Here is a 25,978-nt window from a genome sequence, read left to right on the forward strand (position 1 = left end):
ATGATGGACCGTTTCAGTGTGGGACTGCCAAGACCGTTAACTTTATAAGACTTACAAATGAGAAGCGGTCCTTAAAATGAAATACACTAGAGAAGTGTGAAAGTATTTTGGTCACTATTTACGTCTTTTCAGCGGGCACATGCCTTATACATTTTCTGACAGTCTATAATTCCTAAACTATAGGCATTAAGTATAATTTACCCTTTCTGGAAAAGTCTCCATTTGGGGGAAAATCTTCAGTTAAAATCAGGTGTATATGACAGGCAAAATGTTACTGTAAAATAAACCTTACGAATATTTAAATGACGTGCCAACAGGAAAACTCAAGAAATGAAAAAGGCAGCAGCACCAGTGGCACGAAGATGTGGTAGGGGTATAACAGAAAAGTACCCCAAAATGTTATGAGGAAAAGATCAAAAATATGAGACAAAATCTGGACATTCTGCAAAAATCAGGACAGTTGAGAGGTATGAACTGACATGTATGTAATATTGAGTCACATCAGTCCTGAGATCATTACAGTGATTTGTCAGAAAGCCACAAATTTGATAAGGAACACATCTGGACATCCTGGGAATATCTGGATACTTGAGAGGTATGAATGCGAAGTATATGGTCCAAACACAGTACAGGACAGTGTATCTACAGTGCAAAGTATTGTGATATCCCATTCCTGGCATTCTGCACTGCAACTGTGCAAATTATCTGTTAGAGTACATGGACTGCCATGTAAAATGAACATTCAGGGGAAGTGTGTGTATTGAATAGGGACACACAGATGAATTGTAGGAGTGAACAAAGGGAAAGAGGACTAGTGAAACAACCTAATGTACAGCAGATGAGGGCATGGCAATGGAAGATGGTTGTAGCAGCAAAGCAAATCTCATATGTATATGGTACAGTTAGGACTGTACAGTGGAAATGTGTTTTATGTGACTGTCATACAAGCATAACAATAGGGAGCATGTCAGTAAATGTAATCTCAGCAGAGGTCTCCAGCAAGTAGGACGCAGGCAAAGATTTATGGAAAATATGAAAAGAACCAACCACAATCAAGGACAATATCAGTGTAATATCACCAGTAATGCTGTGCCTCTGACTTAACATATGTGATTTAAAGTGATAAGAGATGATTCTGCACAAACACACAAACAACTATTATGATACAGCCACACTCTATGAAGGTAACCACACACACTGTCTTGGCACTGTAACATCTGCTGGAGGTGTTAGGAGGTACACTGCTATACTTGTATGTGACATTGTGAACAATGCAGGCTAGCTGACTGTTGTGCATGGGATATATAAATATATAAATATATATATATATATATATATATATATATATATATATATTTTATATATATATATATATATATATATATATATATATATATATATATACACAACACAATCTACACTATCAAAAATTATATGTATGCCATTAATGTTGTCAGACATCTATGAATGTAATGTGTGCATCAGCAGAACAGGTAGCACACATGCATCTACTTTAACAACTTGATTGGTGTTCTGCGTCATCAAATAGTCATGTATGTGTCACAAAAGAATGGGTCTATATTAGTACACCGAACGTCCAAAATTTTGAGTATTCTAATATCAAACCGTTTTCAGCGAACGCTGAAAATTTCGAAGAAACAGAAAAACAAATTTTTTCCTAGGGAAAGAATTCGGTTGTTCGTTTCTCTTGCTTTGGTATTTTCAGCACTGTGGTGGAAAGTTACAGGACAGGTTCAGGTAAGTGTGCAATTGTGTGGACGTGAGGGTTAGGGCGGGGTAGGTGAGTTAGGGTTAGGGCGCGGGTGAGGTGACTGTGCAATAGTAACAGACCTTAGGGTTAGGGTTTGGGTTAAGGTAAGTGGATAGTTAGTGGTGTATGTATAGTTTAGTGTAGGGTTAGGTGTAAGAGTTTAGGTGTATGTGTGTGGATTGCTGTTTGTTTGGTGTGCTTGTGTTGTGTGTATGTGTTTTGGAACAGCAAATTTTTTCCCTAGGAAAAAATTCGCTGTTCTGAATGTTCGATGTTTTAAATTTTTGATTCATAGGGTTTGATATTAGAACACTCAAAATTTTGAATGTTCGGTGTTCTAATATAGACCCAAAAGAATACCTAGGTATGGCCAATAAGCTGTGTGACAGCTCACTGTGACAAAAGTGGTACACTTCAGTTACACATCACTCGAAGATGTGTAAAGAGGTACATAAAGAAGGGTACATTGTATTCAGTTATTGTTGTCATGAAGACTGGGAACTATGAAGGTATTATGGCCGATGATGTGCATGTCCTTCATATATTCAGTCTGTGTTACATACAAGGGAGTAGTCAGCACTGTGACCACATACTGGTGGACCTTTCACTTAACATCTACCCCAGGGCACAGGTCACATACCTATTGGTCTGATTATAGGGTGTGATGTCCAGATTATACTTGGGTTGTGTGTTAGTTTAATGGAAAATCAAAAGGCCGGCACACAGTAGTGTGGAATCTCAATATGAATTTTAATATAACATGTCAAATAAGGCAAAACAGACTGGTTTTGGCTTGAAAAATACAAAGCCTTCCTCAGTGTAAATATCTTAAGGTCTTAATGAACAATTATAGCCAACCAATCAGCAGGCATCTTATACTTTAGTTGAGAATATGTTTTAAAAGGACATGGATTCATTTGTTTTATATTTACACTGAGGAAAGCTTTGTATTTTTCAAGCTGAAACCAGTCTGTTTTTGCCTTATTTGACATGTTATATTAAAATTCATATTGAGATTCCAGACTACTGTGTGCTGGCCTTTTGATTTTCCATTGGACTGAGGTGCTTTGGGGCCGTGCACTTGCCATATTTGCAAGGGAGTATTCTGATTGTGTGTTAGTTTTCTTAAGTTAACAAATTCCTCCATGTTATCTTGTCATTGCAGGTGTTGTCATGGCTGTGACAGCAATTTTTGGTATGTGTTGATACTGTCTGTATTATACTAATTTCACAGTTGGAGTCAATGATTGCCCACATTCTGTAGCCCTTCAGGCAGCTGTTTGGACATGAGATGTGTATGTCATCTGTGATGTCCATCACTTAAATAATGGACAGGAAAGGGCCTAACATACAGCCCAGATGTACAGACCTGATCACTGGACCTGAGATCTAGGTCACTTCACACATTACAACTTTTTGAGATGTCACGTTATGTTAATCACTGGTCTACCCACTTGGTGATATAGCTGTTTATGGCCACATATGACAGTGTTGATTGAATACCTCAGTGTGAATTTGTGTCAAATGCCTTGACCTAGTCAAGTTCCAGAAGATGATACTGTTGTCATCATGCAAGTCCTCAATGACCTCTTTGAGGATATCTATCAGATGTAACAGACATGATGTAGCATTAACAACTGACACAGGTCTGTTACACACAGCTGGAATATTACTAGTATCCATTTGGAAGAGGTCCATGATGACATGTTGATCTACACAGATAAGCAGAGTCAGGATGTCTCTATACATGCATGCATCAGATGCTGTCCATCAACTCAGATGGATGCATGTTGATATATAACCTTCTATGGGGACATAGCCTGTGTGGAGGGTGTTTTGAAGTGTGTATTGAACCATATCAGGAAGGTGTATCTGCTGAGTTACTCCATAGACAATCTGTGATGTTGTCATAGCCCATTGATTCCATGTGATAGGCCTACATGAAGGCAATACAGTACATGCTGCCTATAGTGATCTGGCCTATGGTTTGGACACAATTCCCCATGCAGATATCATTGAGAAACTCTCCCAGCTGGTGAGTAACCCTTACATCACTAAATGGGTAACCAGTTATCTCACCTACAGAACACATACTGTGAAAGTTGGTGAAGCAACCTGTACCAGTAGAGCTGTCACTATTGGCAAACCCCATGGTTCTCTGCTTGGCCCTTTACCGTCTGGACTGTATTTCTTGACAGTTTAGGCTAAAGTTTATGACCTGTGGCTTACCATGCTTGCTGATTCCTGTATGTTGAGTGCAATCATTGAGTCCACCAATGATGATAATATACCAAAGGAAGAGCTAACACAGACAACTGATTGGTGAGAAATCCACATGGTCTATAAATAAATACAGAATGTGTCTTCATGTTGCCTTTTGAAAAGTGGAACTCCATGTTAATTACAGCATTGACAACAGTCCTGCTATGCTGAAATCAGTCACTTGAAACACATGTAGATAGCAATCTGAACTCCGAACACCAAGTGTTTATAATGGCATTGAAAACCTAGGTTGTGTGCATCATAAGTCATGCCACCATATTCAGATCTTAGAATTTTGTGACAGCACTGTACTCAAACTTCGTCAGAACACTAATAGAGTGTAATGATATTTTTTGCATGTACCTCACCAGACACATGCAACAGCTGAACAGACCACAGGGCTTTCTCATCAAGAAAACACGGGGCCTACAAACCATGCCATGATGTATGTGGATTGATTGAAAGCCATGTCACTGTAATCTGTATCATATAGGAGGAGGTGACTTCTGCCTGGCCTCCAGCCAAGTCTCTGACCCTGCCCTGGTTTGAATGGTACATGTCTAACAAAGCTGATACAGTTTGACAACATGAGCAGTGTCTGTTGAGGAGAATCTGGTAATAACAGTGCCCCACATGTCTGAGTAAAATGCGTTCTTTAATGTCAAGTAAGAGCGTATACACACGCACATCCAGTTGAGTGCAGTGAGAATAGAACCCCTACCTATCCAAGTATACAGACTACAGAAGACAGTACTTGAATCAAGCACCATGGCACACGACTGACTTGGAGTGTCTCAGACATTTTATAGCTGATGAACTCAGGGGTGTATGTTGAGGAGAATAGATGTAAAATGCTCTCTGTAATATAAAGTAAGAGTGCGTATATGCACACACACACACACACACACACACACACACACACACACACACACACACACACACACACACACACACACACAAACACACTTGACTGCAGTGAGAATAGAACCACTGCATAAGGTACACATACTATAGAACACAGTACTTTATGCAAGTGCCACAGCCAAAGTCTGACTTTTACAAGAGTGCAGGTCAACTTATAATAGATAACATCAGCAGGCCATATGGGAGAGCAGATGTTGGGAAGCCTGCATGAAATGGATGTGTAGGCATGTGCAATTAGCAAAATGCTGTCAATCCATGGCATTGGAGCAGAAACTCTAGGTTACACACTTCTGCTCTTCTGTCTAGACACAATCACAGTTGACTACAGTGAGAATTAAACTCCTATCTAAGTATACAGACTACAAAACACAGTACTTTACACAAGCACAACAGCACAAGTCTGACTTTTACAAGCATGCTGGTCAACTTATAGTAGATGACATCAGCAGGCCATGTGGGAGACAAGATGTTGGGAGGCCTGCATACGTTCATAGCTTCATACGTCCATAGGAGGCTATTAGTCTAATGACCCGAGGGTGTTTAAAAGCCTAGCTGTTTAAAAACACAAGCACCCTTATTGAACATAGTTAGATAGTCATTGCAAGTAGAGTGATTTTGTGAGCAGCACCAAATGACCCTGTCCTTGGGGGACATAGGTGCCACCCCAGAGGTGAATTTACAATCACTCAACCAGTTGTCAAGGTTGCACTAGAACAAGGTCATTGAGGAACACTGCTTCACATGCAGTGGGAGCCTATTACAGAAGAGTGTGAATTGCTACGGGATATATCTGTCTCCCCAGCATTTTCTGTTTATGTCACAGGCTAGGTTGAGAACCATGGAGCAAGTTATTCTTATCCCATTTTTATTTGCAGATGTCCAGCATTTCCAGTAGGGCAGGGTCTGAGACTGCTCTGTAGGCCAGATATAGGTCACCTCTCAGCAGCCTGCATGATACTGAATACAGTGACAGGTCCATCAGACTTTGCATGTATGTCATATTTGGAGGCCCTGGAGTTTTCCAGTCACAACCCTCTGTGTTTTCTCCAATTGCTGCAGGTGTCTGGTGTGGTATAGACAGAAGGGAGCATTGTATTCAATTAGTGGTCTGATAAGGGTAGAATACAGCAAAGTTATGACCTCCTTGGTCTTGGAGGTGATGTCCATATGTATAAGGTGCATAATGGCAGAATGTGTATCTCACCACTATGGACACATAGTGATGAAAGCATAGATTGTTCTCAACATGTGTTCCAAAGTCTCACAACACTGTGTTTGAGCTTAGAGGGGGTGCTATGTATATCATAATTATCAGCAGTACTTCATTGCCAAAGGGGACAATGAAGCATTGTTTGCTTTAAGATTCAGTCCATGAGTTTGGCACCAAGCATTTGTCTGTGTCAACCCCTTCTGTTATATGTTAACATAATTTGGGGAATCTATATGAGTGCGTCCATTTAGCAGTCATCTGCAAACTTGGTAAAGCATAGGCCATCTACCATTGCTTGGGCTTCAGATAAATAGTTTTCAAACAGTTGAGCCCCCAGCACAGATCCTTGTGGTATTTGAGTGGTAAATATGCTAGTGGTGGAAGTAAAATCCCCCAACTTCAACAGTGTGTGTTCTGTTGGTGAGCCAGTTGGCTACCCATCTAGTAATGTATGGCTTAATTCCCAGATGGGAGATTTTCACCATGATATATGAATGGGGGTATAGTGTCAAAGGCCTTAGATAACTCAGCATAGGCAGCAGGTCCTGTTATCGACTGATCCACATTTACATCTTCCTCGTGTTTTTCGTGACACTATGGATGGCAGTCAGCTGTCCTTGGACAATTTCTTGAGTAATTCTTCAGAACGTGGTGAGCGCCAACCATTAAATAGAAATGCCACTGATAAAAATGTGCCTATGTGGGAAAAATGGGAAGATGACAGAAAGAAGCGTTTTCCAAACCCATTTTCTAACGTGGGCAGAAAGACACCTTTATCAGTTAATGCTGAAAGTAAATTACTATTTGAAAATTTAGAGGAAAAAATGTGGAAGGAAACAGCAACATTCTTTAATATATGTGATCTGCAAAAATATATAGACACTGAAACTACACCGGGAGGACTAAGAGTCTTTAAAGACCCTACTATTCCTTTCAATTTATCTGTAGACACTGACATTGTGTTTCACAAACGTTGGGTAGCTGCAGCGCATCAATGTGTTACTGAATGGCTACATATTTTAGTCGAGAGAGATCAATTAAAACAGAAAGAACTATGTGCTGATATTAAGAAATTGTGTTGCGATATATCTAATAGCGTTCCATCCTCAACTTTGGATGAATTTCTTCTATAAACCAATGATAAACTCAAAGAATATGAACTGGCTTTAATTGAAAGAAAGAAGGGTAAATTAATAAGAGATTTATGGGATTATGAATTGAACAAGGCTTTCCTATCTAGAACCAATCGCAATAGAGCTCGTAAACGCGTTAGGTTTCAACAGGAAGCTAGTACTACCCATCATCCTAGTTCATCAGCGTCAGCGTCGGAAGGTGGTTATACATCACTAGAAGATGAACATGGGGAGTTTGAATATCCTACACTACCAGCGGCACAACAGTCGGAGAATTTTCATCAGGTTTTTCGTCCAGAACAACATTCCTTCTATAAGGGCGTGCAAGGACAGAAACGCCAGCGTGAACATTTCTATAATTCAGCACATGAACAACAGGGACAAGGGGGTCATAAATGAGGTAAATGGTGACCCTTTTCAAAAAGATACATGTGATTATGTTATTAATTTATCTAGATATTTATTTGATGATTCCGAACTTTCTGTTTTGAACCTGGGACTTAAATTCATACCCACAGTAGTATCCAGACTTCATGACTTACAAACAGATGTCTATAAATTTGGTAGAAAACTGTATTTAAAATACTTCTTTAGTCAAGCAAGTAATGGAGAACAAGATGCTTCTGATGATAGTACATCTGCTTCATCTGATAGTTACTATTCTTGTACATCTGAAAATGTTGTGAATGCTTATTCTAAATTAGATACTGAGCATGTTCCTTCCATAAGTCATTTTATTCCGAATGTACTGCATAGTGAAGTTTCTAATTTTATTAAAATGATTAATCATTCTACTGAAGTCACATATAATGCTTTCTTGTGCAATAAAAAGAACATAAAGTATAATATACAGTTTAGGGAATGGCAGATTTTGATGGCATTAAGTAATAAGAAAGAAATCATCTTTAAGCCAGCAGACAAAGGCAATAAATTAGTGGTTTTGAACTCCATAGATTATCTGAATATGTGTATGGAACATCTTAATGACACAAAAACGTATGAAAGAGTGGATATTGAGTGTTATAATGCAGCTATTTTAGCATACAAGGAACTTATACACAAAGGCCTAAGGTTAGGCTATTTTTGTATTAAAGATATTAAGAATAAATTCCAGACAGATGGATGTACTATGGCCTATTTCTATTGCTTGCCCAAGATACATAAAAATCTGCGAAGACCTCCAGGAAGACCCATTGTTTCTGGGCGGAATTATTTTTTACATAATTTGGGCATCTTTTTACATAATTTTCTTTTACCTTATGTCAAACAATTACCCTCTTTCCTTATTGATGTTTTTGATTTGCTAAATAAAATCAGGGATATTAAATGGAATGAAAATATGTATTGGGTAACTATTGACATTAAAAGTCCATATACCAACATCAGCCATCATTTTGGCATAGAAGCTATTAGATTCTTCCTGGGAGATTCTCCAGTAACAGAGTTTATAGTGGAGTTGATGTATTTTTCCTTAACTAATAATTTTTTTGAGTTTAACAACATGGTGTATCATCAAAAAAAAACAGGGTACAGCCATGGGGGCTGCCTTCGCCCCCATGTATGCAAATTTGGCCATGGGCTTATTTGAACTGGAAATTATATAGAGACATGAGTTTTTCCATAAATATGTCATTAAATATTTCAGATACGTGGATGATTTAATTTTCTTAGTTGAGGGGGGTAAGTCACAGGTACAACAATTTATTGCAGATTTAAACACAAATAGGTTTTCTTTAGAATTTGATGCTCTTAGGATAGGTACTTGTATGCCTTTCCTGGACACAGTACTTGATATTTCTAATGGTTATAACCTGGTGACTTCTGTCAATAGAAAGTTTGTTGGGGGTACGCAGTATGTCCATGGTTCTAGTGGACATCCCCCACATACTATCAGATCGTTGCCTTATGGAGAAATTCTTCGAATTTCTCGATTATGTAATAATAAGGAATCATTTTATGAAGAATTAAATTTATTGTTAGAATCATTTTCTAAGAGAGGTTATAATAATACAATATTAGAAGATAGTTAAAATAGATTTTGTGGAAATAATAAAAAAAGAACCCCTCATTTTGACATCTTGGGGAATTATGATTATACATCCACTATTAATATGATTCAAAAAGAAAAAGAGATAATTTATTTTGTTACTACATATGGTTGTTTTACTACAGAATTTATTAAAAGAATTCTACAATTTTGGAAGTATTTATGTTCTTTGAGTAATGTTAAACCTTGGTTGAATATGGAACTAAAATTTTCTTATCGCAAGGGGAGAAGCATGAAAGATATTTTAGTAAAAAGTAGATTCGGGTTTCCAGTAGACACTATAGTATATAATATGGAAAACATGGGGACTCACCAATGTGGTAAATGTAAAGCATGTCGATACGTTGTTCCTTGTTTTGAAAATATTAATAATTTTTCTTTTAAGACTAACAACATTTTTTATTGTAACTCTGAAAGAGTAATTTATGCACTTCGATGTCCTTGTAACAAGTTTTATATAGGGGAAACCAAGAGAGCCTTCAAAGTAAGGCTCTTGGAACATATTAGGGACATTAATAACAAAAAAGAAGAAAGTCCTGTAGCTATGCATTTTTTAAATTTTCACAATAGTGATAGCAAGGGACTACAAGCAACTGTTTTAGAACAGATATATGATTATAAATATAGTAATTTGAATATTAAACAACTGCTGCTACACAAGGAAGCTGTATATATTTTAAAATTTAAAACTTTATTTCCATGTGGACTAAATGAGGATTTTAAGTGGAAAATGTTGTTAAATTGAATCTAATTATTTTATAACAGTTAATTGTTTAATTGTACTAATTGATGAATTATTGCAGTATATATGTGCTTAGGGCTTTGTATGATTTGTACTCCTTGAAGGCTGAGGCCGAGACGTCAGAGAATTTTCAATAAATCGTGTTTTTGGTGGATCCTGCTTGTTGTTTCTTCTGGCTTGCTACAGTGGTTGTTTTAAGCAGGTCCTGTTATCCCTCATCCAAATCTTTGGGGTCAGTACCAAAAAAGTCCAGTAAATTCAGTAAGCAAGATCTACCCTTGACAAAAACAAAATGGATTGGGTCAAGTGTGCTGAATGTCACCTATGTGCCTCTGCATAAGGTCCATGCTAATTCCTTTCCTAGCCTTACAGATAAGACTTTTTAGCCTTATGGGTCAATAGTTGTAGTTCTGCATGTTAATAGATTGCTGCACATTGCATATCACACAACACTAGATATCACCTTCTGTAGTGTAGGTAATATATGTGTGGAAAAAGTAATGAGACACCAGGGTTACAGTGCTTGGGGGCGGCAACAGATGTAAAAATGTAAATATGTGACATATTCTTAGATAGGGCCTTCAGTCTGTTTTCATGTGTAATTTCATACCATAGACAGGAAATGGACAGTAAATAGCAGTAATACATAATAATATTTTTCCATGGTGTGGTGAACATCGGGTTTGCGCGATGGTTGGAAAGTGTATGCACATGCGACATGCACATTCCCAATACTATTTATGTTTGCAAGCAGCTAAGCAGTGCGCAAATAAGAGCCGCATTGCTAAAATCTGACAGTTAGTATTGACTCTATGAAATCAACCTGCTGCTTAACTGACTCTGTGGCATGTGTTAATGCATTCATACATGTCTTTTTGAGCCCAGATGATACTGGGCTTGAATTTGTGTGTTTCTAATACTTTTAAATACTTTTTAATAAACACTGATGATGCAATGACATGAATTCTTTATAGTAGGTGTGTAGCTCTTTGTTGGCATAGTGCAGCATGATTAAACAGCATTGCATAAGGTAACATCAGCAGTTTGTCACCACTCACCATTGCTGTGCATTGGTGCATGATGTGCACCTCTGCACAAACATGCAGCCCAAAGAGTAAAGGGATCCATTTCTTTTTCTTCTACTTATGCATGTTGTGTGTGATTTTATTTTTGATCAGATTAAAGGGTTAAAATCGGGTAGATAGAAAAGTAGTGAAATGGGAAGCAAGCAGGGGGAATAACAAAGGAAAAGCAGTACAAGAATGTGTAGGAGGGAGGTAGGAAAGAACCATAGCTATCCATTTCTTTAACAGTGTAAACTGAAAATTAACTGAATTTGGACTGTCACCTTCACACAGAAGAGTGATTACAATGCAGTCATGTTCTATAACCAATTGGACCAAATCAAGTACGTCAAGACAACACATGTGCAGAATGGAGAGCTATGTATGTAACAATTTTTTTCTGTGGGACAAGTACCCATTTATTTTTTATTTGAGAGAGAGAGGAATGTTGGGGAAGGGATGTAGCTATGTCTGGGTCAGCTAAGTTCAGTAGATGAGGAAGCAATTGCAGACAGACAAGACAACCAAGACAAAAGACAGGGATGGTGATGGATACAAAAGGTTGGGGGACACCATGATTGGGGTGAGGGTGGGGACAACATGGGCCCATGGCTGTCAAGCTTGGTAACAGTGAGAATTGAGTCCTTACCCACTGGACTGTCATCACTGTCACCTTACTCCACAACATGCTGGAGTGTTTGATGTCTCCTCCTCCTCTGAAGTATGTGAGAAAGCAGCATCTCCATCTGGTGTAGATGTGCAGCAATGGTGTGGTGCACCACTTTATTCACCATTCCTGGCAACTTGCTGCAGGTGATGAAATCACCACCTCTGCCACTGCTCCAGAGGGTACCACTGGACAAGACTCTTGAGCAGGTCTACCTGAGGGTGCAGGTAATGTAGGGCCAACAGAGGCAGTGCTGCCATGTTGGCTCCCAGATGTTCTGGGCATTGGTGCTGGAGCCATTGAAGCAGGGGCAAGCTGATCTAATGGGACTGGCCTACCTCACTGTGATGTGGAGCATTTAGTGATGTTGCACATGGATGACATGAATACATTTGGCGGCACATAAAAAATAAAATAAATTTAACATAAAATAAAATAAAAATAAAATAAAAAATAGTTTAAAAAATAAAATAAAAATAAAAATAAATTTTAAAAATAAAATAAAACTAAAATAAAAAAGACAGATAAAGGTTGGGGTGAGAGAAAAAAGGGATAATATTAGTACCATCATATGTGATACACAATGCATTAATACCATTACACTACTTTATTATCTTAAGATTTACATTTAAGTATACGTCCTAACAGATACACACTAAACTACAGATTGCTGCAAGTAATCCTTAAAATGTGCATATATTGCACATATGCGTGTTCCAATTATACAGATTACATTTTACAGCAGGGCATTTGTGCCACTGGTATAGACATTTTAATTTAATATAAATATTATTGAAGAAATAACAGTATTGTAAAGTTGTGAATTGTGGTATTTGAACCCACAACCTCTGACTAAAGTGTAATATTGGACTCTTACAACTGGTTTGTGCTACAGACTAATGCATGCATACTTGCTTTTACACTTGGGATATGCATGCTCAATTTGATACAACTCTATAAAATACCAACAAAGCTATCTTTAACTTTTATATATTTATTTATTTTCATTTGTTTACCAGGAGAGTCCAACAGGGTCTATGAAGGCCCATTTTCAGAGGAGGCTCTGGGAGAAAAGCTGCACAAAATAGCACGTAAACATAGCAAAACAGTCTTTACATAAACATAGTGTATGCAGAACAAAATATATAAAAAAGAAATTAATATGACATTATAATGGTAAAAAATCACAAAAAAAACCCAAAATTAGCACAGTGAGCATTAATAAGCTTTTTGACCAAACAGAAAAACATTTTGATCCATTATTACATAAATATACACAAGTATTACTCATTTTATATTGTGAACCATGCAGTCAACTGGTAGGTGAAAAGAAAGTCACCAGGTAACTGAAAGATAGAAGTAGGAGGTTAGGGGATAGAGAAAGTTAGGGGAGAGATCCAAGAAGAGGATACATTAACTAAAGGGGAGAAAACAAGGTAATGGTTATGTTTAGAACTGCTAATCAGGTTTAGTGCACGAGCAAAGCCAAGTGTTATTAAGGTGTTCTTTAAGTAGTTGAACTTGAGAGTATTATTTGTTTTAAGTATATTTTGAAATATATCATTCCAAGTTTTGGGAAGTTTATATGAATATAGCAAATTGGAAGACCTCAGTGTTCTACTACTGGAGTAAAATTGAACTAGGTTGCTTAAAGTGCTTAAAGATAGGCAGTTGTCCAGGTAGTAAATGGTAGAATGAGTTAGAACTAGCTGGTTAAAGTTTAGAAGGTTTGGGAGTTCTAACCAGCTGAGTTGGTATAGTACCTTACAGTGATGGGTTTTTGCAGGTTGGTTTGAAGCAAATCTGGCTAGTAGCAGGATTCTACTTTGTTTAAGTTGCATTTTCTTAAGTTAGTGAAAATCAGTAAGGCATACAAGAGAGTGGATAGAAGATGAGTTCTGCAGATTGCCTGTCTGATGGAGTTGGTTAGGAATGACTTTACTCTGTACAGGGAGCCTAATTTAAAGTGCACTTTCTTGATAGTTAGGGATAGGTGTTTATCAAATTTGAGGTCTTTGTCAATGGTGACTCTTAATAGCTTTGTATAATCAATGGGTTCAATAAGGGTATTATTAGATGAGTAAATGGTGAAAGTAGTGGTGTCTATGAATTATTTACTACTAGATAAAAGCATAAGTTTTGTTTTTGAAGCATTGGTAATTAGTTGTGAGTTATTAAGGTATTTTTCTATGTCCAGAAAGACTTGTTGGGTGGTGTTGAGTAGAGCAGGTAGTGATGGAGCAGAGCATATGAGGGAAGAGTCATCCGCATATTGAACCAGTGTAGCATGTTGGATGGCTGAGCTCAGTCTATTTGTAAATATGGTGAAAAGGAGAGGACCAAGAATGGAACCTTGGGGTACACCGACAGATAGGGAGTGAAAACTATAATTGCTTTTGACATTTAACTGCTTGTTGATGGTTGGTTATTTAAATAATAAACCAGGTAAGGGTAAAATGAGAGAGGTTAAGATTTTTTGTGGGATACCGTATTGAAGGCCTTTGATAGATCAAGAAATATAGAGGAGGTAAGTAATCCATTGTTCCTATGTTAGTTTACTGTATTTATGAAGCTAATTAGGGCAGTTGTTGTGCTATGTTTAGGACAGAAGCCATGTTGGGTGGGGGATAAAAAGTTGTTTTTCAGGAGGTAAGTGAGAAGTTGTGAGTGAATGCATTTTACCAATATTTTTGCTAGAGGGGAGAGCATGGCTATAGGCCTATAGCTAGAAAAATCATATACTTCTCAGTAACAGATCAGTTTATAAGGATGGATATAGGGTATGCAATAGCACCTGCAGCCAGTTTAAGGTATTTATTGGGAAGTTGGTCAGCACCAGTGGAAGAGCATTTGAGTTTGTACAGAAGTTTTGTTATGTATTTTTATGCAATGATGCTAGAATAACACTTCTGCTCTGTTGCACACATACCACTTGCTTCCCACAGTCTCTCCAATGGAGTTTCATAGGCCTGTACATTGAATTCCTGTTCTCCAACAGCTGGTGAAAGAACAGAAAAGAACAGAAGAGCATTATGCATACCAGTCTTGCTTAATTGAGCTGTGTGATGTCTACAGTCCTAAATTCCTCCAATCAACAGACAAGAGTATCCCTCTTCCTCCTCTGTAGGTAATTAAATGATGCCTACATTGCTGCCCAGTGCACAGGATACCAGTGGTACTGGATACACCCTGGGATAAGCTTTTCCACATCTCACACTTGTACTGGGAGCCAGAATAGTCTCCCCTGCAGAAGCCTGAAGCTGTGGTGCTTTACTAGGAGTCCAATAAGTATCCTGGACTCATGGACACCCCATCTCTGTGCCCTAAACATGGCACCTTCCCCACTAACACCAGCCATGTCTACAAGTAGACCTAGAGTAATGGAGACTGATGCTTTCCCACCAATCCCACTTTTCATGTTTACTGGAGTGCACACATCTGAGCAATACATTTACCCAATGGTAAATGAAGAGCAGCAGTGTCAAGCAGTGAGGAATTAAATAATTGCAACTGGAAGGTTAATCTGATAACATGATGACAGTGTATCATTCCTCATACATATAATTAATATCAGTTTCACTATCTAAAGTGTTATAAGTGAGAGTGAATATAATGGAAAGTGGAACAACAGTAAAATGTATGGAATATCCTGTATTAGAACGCATGTGTATGGTAGTCCTACACTTACACCTGATGCCACAAGAAAGCTGAAATAACATCTGTTCATATTTCAGTTCATTGCTATCAACTGTAATGTCACAGTGAAAAAAACATTTGCACACCCTCTACTAGAACCCAGAACCATCTGTACTCCAGCCCTACACTTACATCTGCTACCACAGGACTAGCTACATGATATTCTGTAATTTAATAATCATTCTTAAGGTCTCTCTGTTAACCATCACACAATGCCACTTAGTGGGTTTGTGCAGTGCCCAATAGAACTGTATCCAGTTTCTATTTTTGGTTGTCTGGATTCCTGTCTGCTTCCAGGGTGGTCCAGTTGTCCAGTCTGTGCACTGCCATTCTTCATGCAAATGAGAAAAGCACAGCTAAACACACCATTCATTCCTGTGATTGCACTAAGCACCGCACCCCACAAACACTGCCCCCCAAAAATAATTAAAGATAAAAAAAGAAAAACAAGGGAAAAGTAGCTGACATGAGGAAAAGCAATGTATGACAGGCATGCTACAAAATGTTAGTACACATGAGGTATTTCTACAGAGGTCTGGATTTGATTCCTCACTCCACTGAGCCTTCAGAACCCAGTAAGGGTGACTTATCCCTCTTTGCTACACAAACAACTTTGCAGCAAGGAAATTAAATCATTCTGCATACAACCAACTACAACATCATGTACAGTAATATGGCACCATACAATTATTATTTGTACACTTATTATTTTTGGATGTAGTGCACTGAGTGATCACACAACCAATTATGATTATTGCTTGCAAATATACAGCTCTGTGTTACCTCTCTGTGTTTGTTGGTCATTCTTCTCTTATCTGACCAGAAATCTGAGACATTCAGTCTGTAAGCCATTATATATAATTGGCCTTAAAATGTGTGAGGATATTGAATGGTAATAATGTCATATTCAGTTGCCAGGAAATGAATGGGAGCATGGTTGCTAATGAACATAACCTGTGAACTGTGTGCTGCTTACTTACATTTCCAACCTTGACAATAGTACAGCTAACACTTTGTAAGTCTAACCTGACACAACCAGTGGCTGTAGGGCAATCTGCATTGCTGTTGTGTTTACCTTCTCCCAACCAGTAATCATTCACAGTTGGGATCCATTAAACACAAACACTGAGGAAGTGCCTCCACTATGTTTACATCTGCTACAAAAGTAGGTTGTGCGGCACAAAGGCCTAGGGCAGTTAGCTTGTGTGGTAGCATTCAGGGTTCTAATTTAGACATAGCCACATGGAGCCAAGGGTTTGGGATTTAGCAATTTTAATGAAGTCACACCTTATTTGCATCTTCACCATGCTAACAGCCCTAAATCTACAACAAAGAAGGCAACTGTGTAGCTAGGGAAACTGAAGGTGAGAGGATTTGTTTATGTGTGAACACAGAACAGAAGCTATTACTTTGGGATATATCTGTACAGAGGATTACTGATTTTGAGAAGGTATGTCTGCATTATGTCAACTACAAACTGCATATGCTCACATGGAATTATGAATAATCTGTTTAATAGTTTTATATATATATATATATATATATATATATATATATATATATATATATATATATATGGATCTACTGTGTTTGGTCGAATTACATTTGGTCGAAAATGATTTCAGGCAGCCCACTTCACTGAAAGCTCATTTGACTGAAAGCTCATTTGGTTGAATTTCATTTGGTCAAAAATGAAATATAGCCCCTGCCCCACTGCAGTGTGACCCTGGAGTGAGAATTTTGAGTAAGGGGGTGGGAGGCACAGCCCCCCACATAATTGTAGTGTATTTACTGTTATATAAAGGTGTACCCATTAAAAATATATTGATATATATATGTTCGGTAAAAACTGCAGTGGGGCAGGGGCTATATTTCATTTTTGACCAAATGTGCTTTCAGTCAAATGGCTTTCAGTGAAGTGGGCTGCCTGAAATCATTTTCAACTAAGTGAAATTCGACCAAAGAAAGTAGACCCACAGATATATATATATATATATATATATATATATATATATATATATATATATTGATTAGCAAAGGCTTTTACACTTTTATTTGTATGCATTATTTATACATGTACTGATGGCATGGGCATGTTTTCAGGGCATTTCACAGGTATACATAATTGGCAGTACCTTCACATGGAACATTCTGTATTAAATCTGTAGACATGTTTCAGGGACAGATTATTTGATAGCATTTTTAGCATTTCAAAGATGCTTTGTTAGCCAAATGTGTCATTTGCCTGTTCTTTTGGGATTGGGGTAGCAAAGCTGCATTTCTGTTATGACACAAACAAGTATATCTTGCTATTGTAGCTGTCCTTTTTTGTATCCTGCCTACACATATAAGTGAAATATGTCTTTGCTGTCACATGTTAAGGTCATTTCTGTACAAATCTCCCACCTTTTACTTGCATACACTACCAAGTAAGAACATGCAAGGATATGCCACTCATTCATATTATTACACAATACACTCCAGGTTCTAAACCTACCTTGTAAATGCAGCAGTTGCCACAGTTTTAGTTCATGGCTTCCTCTGTCTGATGCAAGCAGTACACAGCCAATACATGGGGAGGTAAAGGTTGTGAGAGCTGCCTGGCATCAATATTACAACTATATGTATGTGCATAGGAAATAATGTTAGGGGCTGCTGTGAGCATAGATAATCAGACAAATTCAATAAACCCTACATGGTAGCATAGAGTTTTAAATTCAGTAAGTACCATGACAGTGCTATGCATTGTCTCTTAGCCATTGCAAGGGCATATTGAGCACACCAACATCTGCCTACACCCACAGCAGCTGGTGGTTCCCCCTCTGACTCCTCATCTGCCTGTGGCTGTGGTAACCTTGGCATTGGTGGTGGAATGTGTGTTCCTTCCCCTTGCTGATCCTGCTGAAGTTGTTTTCACAGGATGATGTTGTGTAGCATGGCACATACTGTGAATATTTCAGTACGTGTATGTGGATTGTACTGCAGGCCTCCCCCAGATGTATCTAGGCACTAGAACCATGAATTCAGCAGCCCAAACACATGCTCTATGATATTTCTGGTTTGAGCATGTGTCTCATTATGGCTTTCTTCAGTGGTTGTGTGTGCATTTCTGATGGGTGTCGTCAGCCACAGTTCCAATGCATAACCTGCATCTTTCAGTAAATGATCCTGTAGGATATCTCCTACTGAACATCTGGTACAGTTGGGAGGTGTGCCAGATATGTGAGGTGTGGAAACCGCAAGGGTTGCCAGCACACACATTCAAGTCGATTCCCTTGGCATTGCTTACAACTTGGCAGTTAATAAACTGGTAGCCATTTCTGTTTAAACTGGTAGCCATTTCTGTTTATGTAGAGCCTACCCTAATCCCTGGGTGGGGGCTTAATTTCTATATTTGTGCAATCTATGGCACCCAGTACTTTAGGTTAGTGTGCTACACGGTAGAACTCCTGCATATTTCTGGCCCTTTCCTTAGGGTGTACAGGGAAAATAGATGTGGTCACTGTCATGTTAAAGCATAGCATTCAGGAATTGATGGAGGATCCTGGATGCTGATGCATGTGACACCTCCAGCATGTCCCCTGTTGGTCTCTGAAAGGTATTTGTAGATAAGATTTTATGTGCTACACACACGTTTGTCTCCACTGGGATGGGTTCCCCTCTGTTGGCCCAGGCTCTGAGTTGAAGAAGGATAGAGGTTCTAGAGATCCTGTAGTATGCTCTTATCCACCTTGTAGCACTTTACAATTTCCACATCATGTAGGTTGTGAAAAGTTAAACAGGGCCTGAAAATTCTTCTCCTTCTTGGCCTAGGTCTATTAGCAGCAGCAGCATAGACTTCAGCTACAAATGAATTAAAGTAGCAGCAACTCCTAACATTCTTTCTGTTGTAGACTCCTTCCCGTGGCTATATTCCAGTAGGTTTTGGAATTCATAGAGAGAACCAGCACTCAGTCTAGATGAATGCTTTATAGCTTGTTGCATAGCTCCACCATGGTGGATTGGTTGACTGGCATACAATTCAGCTGCTTATGCTGTAATTAGCATGCTACAATGTTTATCTTGTTTGTGCAGTGGTGCACGCCTCTAAATAGTACTTACTGAATTTAAAATTCTATGCTACCGTGTAGGGTTTATTGACTACACCTGATTGTCTATGCTCACATTCTAATACTTATTTATAAACCTAACCCTCACTTTGATACTCTGCGTTGTTTCAGCTCACATTCTAAATACATGCCCAATAAGACTAAACTGTGTTCCTTGAAGCTTGATATAACAAACACATATTTTTCACTGCATAATTCACTCTCACAATAGATTTAATATCTTATTTTACACAAATGAACAATGTTTACTGTACTTTAATTATTATATTATTATTACTTGTTTTCTTTTTCACTGTAAATGCAATGGTTTCTGTCATGCATGTACATTTGTAGCATTTTTGCTGAATTGTTATAGTTCACCTTATTGCATTTATGTTACTTTGTTGAAATATGCTCTTACTTATGCCCATTCTAGAAATATCTCTCCGAGTATTTACTGAAAATGGCACTTATCAGCTGGGCATTACTGTATGACAAGTATAAATCACTCAGTCAATCAATTTTGGAGAGGTAGTGCCATTTACAAGTGCTGTAAAAAACATATTAAGAAAACTGATATGGATCAAGATTTATGTGGGGGGGTGGGGAATCAAAAGAGAATTGAGATCTATAAGGATGGACAAGGCTAGAAGTATCTTGTAGATTAAAAGTTTAAGTAATAGCAAGGATTATCTTGGATGGATTAATGTTATAAAATTTAGCTTGAGATGTTCTGTCTTCATATTGCTTAATAACAGTAGTCCATTTCCCTGCTATAATTACATTGTAGTTTGTAAAGTTATTCAAAAAAAGAATAGATTCAAAAAAGATGGTTTGACCCAAGCAGTGAGTATAGATAAATAGCAATAGATCAGGCCTATCTAGAAGAGTAGATCTGAAGATCTGATAAAAGTAACAGCCAACTTAGTCAAAGTTCACAGACCGGGCCAGATTCCAAAAGAGCTGCTGTCAGTGTAAGTCTGCCCTGATCCAAAAAACTTGCTCTCATTGTAATGCTATATGTTAAATTACATCTGATATTTTCTTTAAGAACTCCAATGTGGCATGTGATGTTTGGGATCCACCTGCACTGGGTCTGCGATAGTAGGTTCTCATCATGCTGATTTTATATTTAAACTGTATTAGGTGTTTTCTTACAGTTGTTACATTTTTCATTTACTGACTGAATAACAACTATTATACAATGACTGGCCATTAATATTCAAAAACGAGCACACTGATTGGTCAGCCCAACCAGCATGCCAATTGTAAATCAGAGAATATACCAATGGAAAAAGGTCTGGTCACCCTGACGTTTTTCCATTAGTATATCTCATATTTTTTTTACTTTTCTTTCTTTTTTTAACAAAAAGAGAAAACGGAAGACCTCAAATGAACGAGGGAGATGGCACAGACAGAAATAGGAGGATAATCAGGTATGTTCTGCAAAACTAAAGAAACTTACCCGATTATCCTTTTATTTTGTCTGTCCCAGCACTACCGAACATGCTGACCATGGGTAAATCTTCAATATACCACACCGACGTCATCGGTTATTGCTTAATTATACTATATTTGCTGCATTTCATAGTTGCCTTCTAAAAGAATCATCCTAAAAATTATTTACATGGCATTTTAAGGGCATCACTGTCCTACATAAGAGGAGACTTTTTTTTCAGTTTTTTTTTTCAAATGAGATGTAAATACTACACTAGTACAGGAGACATAAATACTACAACAGTGGAATATCATACAGGAAAACATGTATTTACACTATATCATGGTTTAAATAATATCACAATGGCATGCCCACTGCTAATGAAGACTTACTTTGATGTTAGGCCTATCTATAAACAGGATTACATTGGGGGGCCAGATTCTAAATGACCTGCTCTCAGTGTGAGAGCAAGTCTTTTGGAATCGGGCTTAGTATTGTTAAGATAAGCCAACTTCTTAATATTCGCTTCTCCTGATTTCTTCTTATAGGTGGCTGCAGCAACTATAGTGTAGAGAGATGTCTGTATAAAGTCATGAAAATGCTGTTCAAACAAGTCAGCAACCTTATCATCACTGAGATAAGGGAAGTTATTGAATTATGACCAGTATAATGTAACTGGTCACCACTAATGCAAAATGTTTGGGAGTCTCTGAGGTGTAGGTGTTATGGTTTGACATAGCATACATATTTATTTAACATAATATTTTTTTTTTCTTAACATAGTAATTGTTTTGACTCTGTGACACACCTCCCTGGATATTACATTTTCAGAAGCCATCCTCATTTTTTGATAAATTTCTGCCCAGAAATTATCTGTATTGGCAATTAGCATTTTTGTATCACGAGTAATCCAGAACACAGTGACTGTCCTAATACCTCTTTTCTGTATGCAAGCTATGGTGTTTTATTCACCAATGAAGACAGAATTAAAATGGGCAGTAGCCCTGTAGTATGGATAATGGAAGAAGGGAGCTATGTTTTCATATGCCTTGAGAAAATGAGTCCATAGTATAAATATTAGCAGGTAATCACTTATCGATTCTGCCCTAACTCTGACCAGCATAATGTTGCATAGGGCATTGGGTTAGAATCGAGCCAAAAATGCTGTCATGATCAGAGCTACTACAGTTTAATGTGACCAACCAAGGGAGATGAAAGTATGGTAAAACCATTCAAGCTCATAATGGTCCAGAATGTCCAAGAGGGCTGTACTGTTGTGAATTAGTTAAAGGAATAAACAAAACAGTTTAGTTTGAAAACAGTAACTGTGCCTCAGATGCATTTTTTACATAAGGTTGGCAGGTAAATTGAATGGCAAAAACTGGAATTGAGTGACTTAGCATCATAAGTGGTCCTTGTTTGCCGTCAGTACCTTGGGCAGGAAGTGCCTGCTTTATCTGTATTATACCAGGTCTATTTGTGCTCCCCTAAAGTGGAGCCCTTCTAGTCAGATTGAAGGGTACTAGGAGTGAATTTTTCCACCAGCGAAGACCATCTAGACAGGAAGGGTATCAGACAACATCTGAGAAGATCTTGTCTTGTAATAATCAGTGGTCCTAGTCTAGGTGCAAACAACATATATGCAAAAGAGTGCTTCTGTTCAGCTCCATTCAGAGGTTTTTGCACTCCCATGTCTCTTACATTAGTTTCAATGTATCTTACTTAATCTGCAAACATGGTAAATGAAATGAAATGAAATGAACTGCATTGATGATATAATTTCTTCACTGGCACAGTTAAAATGGGAGAAGGAGAGCGCTTGGTTTGTTTTCCAACTTTTTCTATCTCAAATGCACTATGTTTTGTGAGAGTCTGTGGGAACAATATATCACTGCATCGTATAACTAATTATCTCTAAAGTATGTTTTAAAATATTACTGTAGCACATCTGTTCTCCCATTACATGAAAAACAACACTGCTGTGCTTTCGTAACAACAGCCTAGATGACTGAGTTAATAAAATGGTAATTCACTAACTGATTTTATCTCCCCATTGCAGCAAATGACTGTTGGGTTTTTAGTTCTGGAGTGCAGAATATACACTGATCTGTATTTTACATTATGATTGTTTTACAAGAAGAAAGCTATGATGTTCGATGAGTAATTATAACAAGGCCCTGGATTGGATAAACAGTATATGCAGTAATAAATTAAAGTTTTACAACAGAAATGGTACAATGAGCAACATGCCAGTTTGAAGAAAACATCAAGGCAGTAACAAAGCAATTCAAAGTCAGCAGTGAGGGAATAATTAATTACATGGCATAGATGCAGTGTTACTAGGATACTGTTTTATTTCCTTTCTTGCTACAGCTTTTTTAGCTATAATGTCATTGGAAATAGCTCTTGTTCTAGCCAGTGTTTCCCGAAAAGGTAAACATATGGTTTGATTAATAAATAAATAGGAATAAAGAGATACATAATTAATCACTTAAGGTCACAAGAATGTGTAGACTGGTTGCACAATTATGCAAGTTATTAATATGGTTATTAAGGTTTAAGAAATAATGTAATCACCAGGTATAGTTAGGGCTATCATACATGTATTGTAGTAGGTTTTGCTGACCGCAGTGACTGACAAGAAAAATGGACAGGAAAAAAGCATAACTTCAGGCATTGGCCACACTCAAACAAGAACACATATTTGCTAGTCCATATGTACAGATAGTCAGCCTCTAATTCGGGTCTATATTATAACATCGAACACTCAAAATTTCGAATGTTATAATATCGTCCCACTTCAGTCGAACAATCATAACATCGAACACTCAGAACAGCGACTTTTTCCCAGGGAAAAAATTTGCTGTTCCAAGAAACATATACACACACAAAACAAGCACACCAAAACAACTGCAATCCACAAACATACACTTAAAATCCTACATCTAACCCTACACTAAACTATACATACACTACTATCTATCCACTTACCTTAACCCAAAGCCTAACCCTAAGGTCTGTAACTCTCACACACTCACCTCACCCGCGCCCTTACCGTAATTCACTTAACCCGCCCCTAACCCTACAGTTTGTCACTATCACACACTCAACTCACCCGCGCTCTAACCCTAACTCACTTAACCCTCCCCTAAACCTAAAGTCTGTCACTACTGCACACTCACCTCACCCGCGCCCTAACCCTAAAGTCCGTATCTACCACACACTCACCTTACCCCAGTCTATTTGCTCACTTACCTAAACCCAATCCATAACCTCCGTTCGCTCACTTCCCTAAACCCAGTCCGTAACCATTGCACTACAGTGCTGTAAATAGTGAAGCCATGGAACGGACCACAGAAATCTTACCCTAGGTAAAATTTTGATGTTCCGAGGCTTCGCTATTGTCAGCTTTCGCTCTAAAGGGTTCAATATTATAACATTCAAAATTTTAAAACTTCGATGTTATAATATAGACCCTCTAATTCAGTGTACACTTGGAAGTACTTGCCCATCTAGATTTACATTGATGTTTTTAAAGTTGTTTGATCTTTAATACATCAGGACAGTGAATGTTTATCTTTCAGTGCCATATGCATTATGCATTGTTAGTCTCTCTTTGAAAGTTAACACTGTTTTAACTGCACTGTGATGACCAGGAATGGTGTGAGATAATTAGAGAGTGTTCATCTTTGTTGGAATCCCATGATGTACTATCACAGATGTTCAATTATTTTATTTCCTGTAAATTTAGGGTTTCATCTTCTTTGGTGTTGTTTTGTTATTAATTCAATGGATTTTTTAAATTGTAATACACAAGCATTCACACAAATGGCATAATTCACATAGTTTAACAGATATTAATCCTAGATTACATATTCTATCACATTCTGTGAAACTAAAAAAAGTGAAGGGCATACCTCTCAACTTCTTACACAAGAAATCTGGACAACGTCTTAAATAATGGTGGGATAAAGTCCCTAAAATAGGGACATATTTTAAATATTGCTCTTATAAACTTATAAAGTTGCTTGAATAACATAATGTGAGTAGCATGCATTTTTTCTGAAAGAAATGAAGTCTGAAACTCAAATGTGTGTCATTACTAAGTGACTGCAATGCTCAGTGATTTGCCAGAAAACCAACATTTTTATGAGTAAATGTCTAAACATACAATGCAAAAATCTGGACTTTCTTTGAAAATCTGGACAGTTGACAGATATGGTGAAGGGCCAGAGATGATGCATGTTGTAGCTATGTTGTTTTTAATTTCTCCAAGTCTTTTGGGTTTCTAATAACATGACAGGAATGGACCCCATTACTAAGTCAAAGTACAATGAAAGTTCATGAAATCCCAGGCTGTGTACTACATGAACTACAAATGAACTGGCACCTCACCTAAGTGTCATGTTTAATCATAGCCTCACCTCAGGCTTCGTGCCCACTGAGTGGCGCACAGCTACAGTTATCCCGCTCCACAAGGGAGGATCCGCCTTGGATCCCGGGAACTACCGTCCCATCAGTCTGACAAGCCTGATCTGCAAGAGCATGGAACGCATTATCATGGAACTTATAAACAAAGACATTGGCAACCTTCAAACACTGGACCCCACCCAGTTTGGGTTTGTGAAGGGCCGATCTTGTCTCCTGAATCTGATTGACTTCTTTGAATCAGTCTCCAGAGCTGTGGACGAGGGTAAGGTGGTCCACACAGCCTATCTGGACCTCGCCAAGGCCTTCAACACCATCCCCCACTCTGGAATCATGGGTAAACTTACTAAGCTGGGCATAAATCCCTATGTCACTTGATGGGTTGCCAACTGGCTTACTGACAGAACCCAGACTGTAAACGTAGCCTACTCCAAATCTAGCTCCAGACAAGTGACAAGTGGAGTACCTCAGGGTTCAGTCTTGGGACCACTCTTGTTTGGCATCTACT

Source organism: Protopterus annectens, chromosome 2.part1 (assembly GCF_019279795.1).
Source record: "Protopterus annectens isolate FY-2018-M chromosome 2.part1, PAN1.0, whole genome shotgun sequence".
NCBI lineage: Eukaryota > Metazoa > Chordata > Ceratodontiformes > Protopteridae > Protopterus > Protopterus annectens.